The sequence below is a fragment of the Gossypium hirsutum genome, chromosome D02 (assembly GCF_007990345.1).
Source record: "Gossypium hirsutum isolate 1008001.06 chromosome D02, Gossypium_hirsutum_v2.1, whole genome shotgun sequence".
In the NCBI taxonomy this organism is placed as follows: Eukaryota; Viridiplantae; Streptophyta; class Magnoliopsida; order Malvales; family Malvaceae; genus Gossypium; species Gossypium hirsutum.
Window position 1 is genome coordinate 35,885,925 of NC_053438.1, and position 6,511 is coordinate 35,892,435.

Here is a 6,511-nt window from a genome sequence, read left to right on the forward strand (position 1 = left end):
GGTCCGTGCGCAACCTTCTATCATGAACTTCAAAAATCCGAATCAAGGAAACGAAGCAAACCCTACTCAAAATTCTATCCTTATTACTGATTATAGGGATAGATCTCTAAGACAATATGTTGTGCTAGTGTTTCATGATCTTAATTCGGGTATTAGGAGATCCGAAATTGAGGCACAATAGTTCGAACTGAAGCCAGCCATGTTCCAGATGCTTTAGACAGTGGGCCAATTTTGTGGAATGCCTACCGAAGATCCTCGCTTGCACTTAAGACTGTTTATGGAGGTAAACGATTCTTTCAAGTTAGCTAGAGTACCCGAAGATGCGCTACGATTGAAGTTGTTCCGATATTCACTAAGGGACAGAGCTCGAGCTTGGTTGAACTCATTGCCACCAAATTCAATTTCCACATGGCAAGAGTTAGCAGAAAGATTCTTCATGAAGTATTTTCCACTTAGCAAGAATGTTAAGTTGAGGAATGAGATCACTACTTTCCAATAAATGGATGATGAGTCCTTGTATGAGGCATGGGAAAGGTAGAAAGAATTATTATTATGACAGTGCCGTCATCACAGAATCCCACATTGCATCCAACTAGAGACGTTTTATAATGGTCTCAATGCTCACACGAGGATGGTAGTGGATGCTTTTGCTAATGGTGCTCTCATTTCTAAGTCCTACAATGAGGCTTATGAAATTATTGAGAGGATTGCTAGCAAAAATTATCAACGGCCAACCAATTGAGTAGCATCAGGAAGATGAGCCACTGGAATACATGAAATAGATGCTCTCACTTCACTCGCACCTCAGGTATCCTCTATCTCCTCGATGCTAAAAATTTACCACTAATGGGTTTAATAGTTTTGTAGCACAACCATCAAATCAATTTGAAAATGTAGCCTATGTCTATTATGGGGAAGGACATTTGTTCGAAGAATGTTTGTCGAACCCAGTAACACATACGCCCAACCTAGACCAACCCAGCCACCTATTTGTACCCAACAAGTTCAGAAACAACCTCAAGTTGAACCATCCAATGGCTTAGAAAACTTGTTGAAGGCATACATAACCAAGAATGATGCCTTAATTCAAAGCCAAGCAGCTACATTGAAAAACCTGGAAAATCAAATGGGACAGTTTGCAACTAAACTCAGAAACCGACCATAAGGTGCTTTACTTAGTGATACGGAGAATCTGAGGAATCCAGGGAAGGAGCACTGTAAAGCGTTGACATTGAGGAGTAGAAAGACATTAGAGCCCAACACAGTTAAAGTTGAAAAAGAGCTAGCTGATGCTCAAGACTCAGAGGAAGTTCAACCGAGTGTTGAAATTTTAGTTTCACCGGAACCTAAATCTGTAAAATCTGATAAGGTAACTTCTGAACCAGCTAATTCTGATAAACTAACAACTTCATTAGATGCAAAATTGCCATATAAAACAAATCAAACAGTTCCCATAAAGAAGCCTCCACCACCTTACCTCAAAGACTTCAGAAGCAGAAGCAGGAAGTTCAATTCAAGAAGTTCTTAACCGTACTCAAGCAACTTCATATCAACATTCCGTTGGTTGATGCACTTGAACAAGTGCCGAACTACGTCAAATTCATGAAGGATATCTTGTCAAAAAATGAAGACTTGGAGAATTTGAGACGGTAGCCATGACAAAGGAATGCAATACATATCTTCAAGATAAACTACCCCAAAAGTTGAAGGATCCTGGATGTTTTACCATACCTTGCAACATTGGAGCAACATATTATGGTAAGGCACTATGTGATTTAGGTGTGAGTATCAACTTAATGCCCATGTCAATATTTAATAATTCGGGGATAGGTGAAGTTAGACCTACTACATACACTTCAATTAGCAGATAGATCCTTAGCACATCTAGAAGGAAAAATCAAGGACATATTGATACGTGTAGACAAATTTATTTTTCCTGCTGACTTTGTTATTCTCGACTTTGAAGATGACAAAAAAGTGTCAATCATCCTAGGAAGGCCTTTCCTAGCAACTGAAAGGACCCTTATTGATGTGCAGAAGGGCGAGCTTACTATGCGTGTTTAAGACGATCAGGTAACATTTAATGTTTTTAAGTCTATGCGATTTCCTGACATAATTGATGATTGTTCTATAGTGTCCAATTTAGAGGAATTAATCATGGAAAAGGAACTCAACTATGTTGAGGACCCATTGGAACAAATTTTGACATCAGACCCTCCAAATGAAGAAGAGGATGAGGAATACTTAGCTTTGCTAGAAGCTAATCAAAGGGGATTTAATCCACAATCCCATTTTGAATCTTTAGAGTTAGAGAATAGGGAATATGCCCAACCAAAAGCGTCAATTGAGGAGCCACCTAAATTAGAACTAAAGGTACTTCCCTCATATTTAAAATATATTTATTTAAGTAACACTGCTACTATGCTTGTGATTGTTTCAGCAAAATTAACCGTTGAGCAAGAAGAGAAACTCATCCTAGTATTGAAGCAATTTAAGAAGGCTATTGGATGGACCATAGTCGATATTCATGGGATTAGTCTATCTATTTACATGTAGAATGTCATCCTAGAAGATGGAGAAAAAGGGATGATTGATGGAAAACGAAGACTAAACCCCACCATGAAGGGCGTGGTAAAGAAAAAATCATCAAGTGGTTAGATGTGGGTATAATTTACCCCATCTCAGACAGTTTGTGGGTAAGTTTGGTCCAGTGCGTGCCAAAGAAAGGAAGTATTATGGTCATTGAAAATGAAAACAAGTTGATACCGAATAGAAGGTTACAGGTTGGAGAATTTGCACCGATTACCAGAAGTTGAACAAGGCGACTAGGAAAGATCACTTTCCTTTGCCGTTTTTGGACCAGATACTGGATAGACTCTTAAGGTGAGACAATTACTATTTTCTCGATGGGTACTCAAGGTATAATCAGATTACAGTAGCACCAAAAGATCAACAAAAGACAACATTCACCTGCCCGTACGGTACATTTGCATTTAAACGCATGCCATTTGGTTTATGTAATGCACCTGTTAAATTTCAAAGATGTATGATGTTTATTTTTACTGATATGGTTGAGAAATACTTGGAATTCTTTATGGATGATTTTTCAGTATTCGGAGATACATATGATGATTGTCTAGCCAATCTAGCCAAGGTACTAAGGCGATGCGAAGAAACAAACCTCGTACTCAACTGGGAAAAGTGTCATTTCATGGTACGAGAAGGTATTGTTCTAGGGTATCGGATAACGAGACATGGAATTGAGGTAGATAAAGCAAAGGTAGACGTATTGATAAACTCCCACCTCCAACATCTATAAATAGTATTAGGAGCTTTTTAGGCCATACCGGTTTCTATTGAAGATTTATCAAGGACTTCTCTAAAATTGCTAAACCCTTATGCAAATTATTGGAGAAGGACATGATGTTCAAATTTGATGAGAAGTGCTTAAAAGATGTTAATGATTTGAAGAGTCGATTAGTTTCGGCACCCATAATTATCACACCAGACTGGATTTTCCATTTGAATTGATGTGTGACGCAAGTGACTTCACGATAGGAGCTGCCATGGGCCAGTGAAGGAACAAAGTTTTTCATCCCATCCACTACGCAAGTCAGACTCTAACAGGAGCTCAACTAAATTATATGGTAACAAAGAAATATTTACTTGCTATTGTGTATGCTTTTGACAAGTTTCGATATTATCTTGTAGGTACCAAAGTGGCTATCTATATGGACCATTCAGCAATTAAGTATTTACTTGCCAAGAAATACGCTAAGTTGAGACTGATCCGATGGTACTTCCACTTCAAGAGTTTGATCTAGAAATTCAAGATCGAAAGGGAGTAGAAAACTAAGTATCAGACCACTTGTCTAGATTGGAGCCGCAAGAAGGGAATTCTCCACTTATACCCATTCAGGAGACATTTCCAGATGAACACATACTGAAGGTAAATCATGTCCATAATACCCCTTAGTTTGTTGATATTGCTAACTATTTAGCTTGTGGTTTGATGCCGATTGATAAGACGTATCATTAAAAGAAAAAGTTCCTTCATGATGTGAAGTACTATTTCTGGGAAGAGTCATACATGTTTAAAAAGTGTGCAGATCAAATGATCAGGAGATGCGTGGTAAAAGATGAAGTACATAAGGTTCTATATCATTACCACTCAGCTCCGAGTGGGGGACACTTCGAAGGTACACGTACTGTGGCCAAAGTATTGCAAGCTGGATTCTTTTGGCCAACACTATTCAAAGATGACTATGCTTGCGTAAAGAGTTGTGATCGATGTTAAAGGGTTGGAAACGTCACCAACAGAAACAAGATGCCTCAGACAAACATCATTGAGGTAGAGTTATTCGATGTTTGGGGTATTGACTTTCCTGGTCCTTTCCATCCATCTTTTGGTCACAAGTACATATTGGTAGTAGTAGACTACGTGTCTAAATGGGTTGAGATCGAGGCATATTCGACAAACGCTGCTAAGGTTATGATAAAGTTTTTGCAGAAGCATGTGTTCACAAGGTTTGGAACCCGAGAGCTATCTTCAGTGATGAAGGGTCCCATTTTCTGAACAAATGGTTGAAATGGTTACTCAACAAACATGCAGTGAAGCACAAGGTTGCCACAGCTTACCATCCACAGACGAATGAGCAAGCTAAACTAGCAAACAAAGAGATCAAAGACATGCTCGAGAAGGTAGTTTGCCCAAACCGATGAGATTGGTCCAAAAGACTGGATGATGCTTTATGGGCCTACAAGACAGCATACAAGACACCTTTAGGGATGTCACTCTATAGGTCGGTCTTTAGGAAAGCCTGTCGTCTACCCTTTGAGCTAGAACACAAAGCTTACTAGGCTTTTGAATAACTCAACTTGGATCTTAAGCTTGCTAAAGAGAAACGGATGCTACAACTCAATGAGTTAGAAGAGTTCCGAATGTTTTCATATGAGAATGCCAAATTTCTGAAGGAAAGACTTAAGAGATGGCATGACAAGCACATTCGAGTTCGAGAATTTGAAGCAAGTCAGCAAGCTTGTTATTCAATTCCAGATTAAGGTTCTTTCAAGGTAAGTTAAAATCAAGTTGGTCCGGTCCATTTACAATTCACCAAGTTTACTTACCCATATGGAGTTGTCGAACTTCAAAGTAAGGGAGGTAATTTTTGAGTCAATGCTCAACGCTTAAAACATTACAGGGGAGATAAAATTGAACGGGATCAAATCTCGTTCATTTTATCAGATATTTAATTTTTCTTATTTTTATTTTTAAATAAATGATTTAGGGTATATTTTTGGGATTATTATGTTTAAATAAATTCTGTCTAGGAGATTGAACTTAAGCGAGACCGCTTGTGACCCCTCCAATCTTTCCTGAGAATTGATTTTAACACAATCTTTTGAGAAATTATTCCCTAAATGGAAAAATAAATTTTTAGTTTTCAAATAAAAGGGTCAATTTTGATCCAAGTTTTGATTGAAACTGAATTTCAAATTTTCTTTAAGTCTAGGTACTTAATTGAACTATTTTCAAATTTTGGTTGCTCTTTTTGTAAATACTAAAAATTAGATGTCTCTTTTTGCAAATATTTTCAAAAGACATCTAGAATAATTTTTTTTTAAATTTAATTTCATTTAATAAATAAGATGATAATCATTAATATATAATTATATCTATTATAATATATATTAATTATTATCAACTTTACATAGAATTAGTATTAGTTTAGCTTTGATCATATTTTTATTTAATAAGTATTTATTTTTAATAAATTAATAGCAAATAATAATTTAATATGCATTATATTAATTATAAGTTGTTGTTAACTCTATGTAGAATTAGAACTTGGAATATCTTAATTATTAATTTGTTCTAAGAATTCTAATGAAACTCCTACTCCTTTCACTATAAATTTCACCCACCTTTGCCATTTTTTCACTCATCCCTCCATCAATCCTAGCATCCAAAACCCACCAAGTACCAAATCACCTAGTGCCAAACTCTCTAGCTGCAACACTGCCCAGCTTTGCATGTCACCCTCACGCCTAGCAGCAGCCCCATTTGGTGAGTAGCCCACGCACGCACTCGCAGCTCACGCCGCTACTGCCGCTTGCGCCAGACTTGCTCTCACACACCCGCTCAGGCGCGCCAACACAACAGCCCTACTGTTCGCCCAACAATGCCACCAGCTGTCCGTACATCTACTCACACCGTGCCTTGCTACTTGTACTAACACCCTTGCCTATCACACCACACCATTAAGACACCCTACAACCATCCCTAAACCAACCTCTTTTGCTTTATATTTATTTTCTTTGAGTTCTTAATTCTTATAAAAAGGTGGTAAGACAAATTTTTCTCCTAAACTTTAATTTTATTTAATTATTTAATTTTTCAATTTATTGAATTATTAATATTTTATACTAATTAAATTTTTAAGAAAATATTTGTTTCCATCTTATGTTCAGGTTAATCATGCCTCGCAAGAGAACTCGTGCCTCTGTCCAA

General features: G+C 37.3%; 1 non-coding gene across 1 annotated transcript; it reads right to left on the minus strand.

The window, feature by feature from the left end:
- Positions 1–466: 466 nt before the first annotated feature.
- LOC121215128 (small nucleolar RNA R71) lies at positions 467–576 on the minus strand. Its single transcript, XR_005910858.1, has one exon. It is a non-coding gene; the product is annotated as a small nucleolar RNA R71 (small nucleolar RNA).
- Positions 577–6,511: the final 5,935 nt, after the last annotated feature.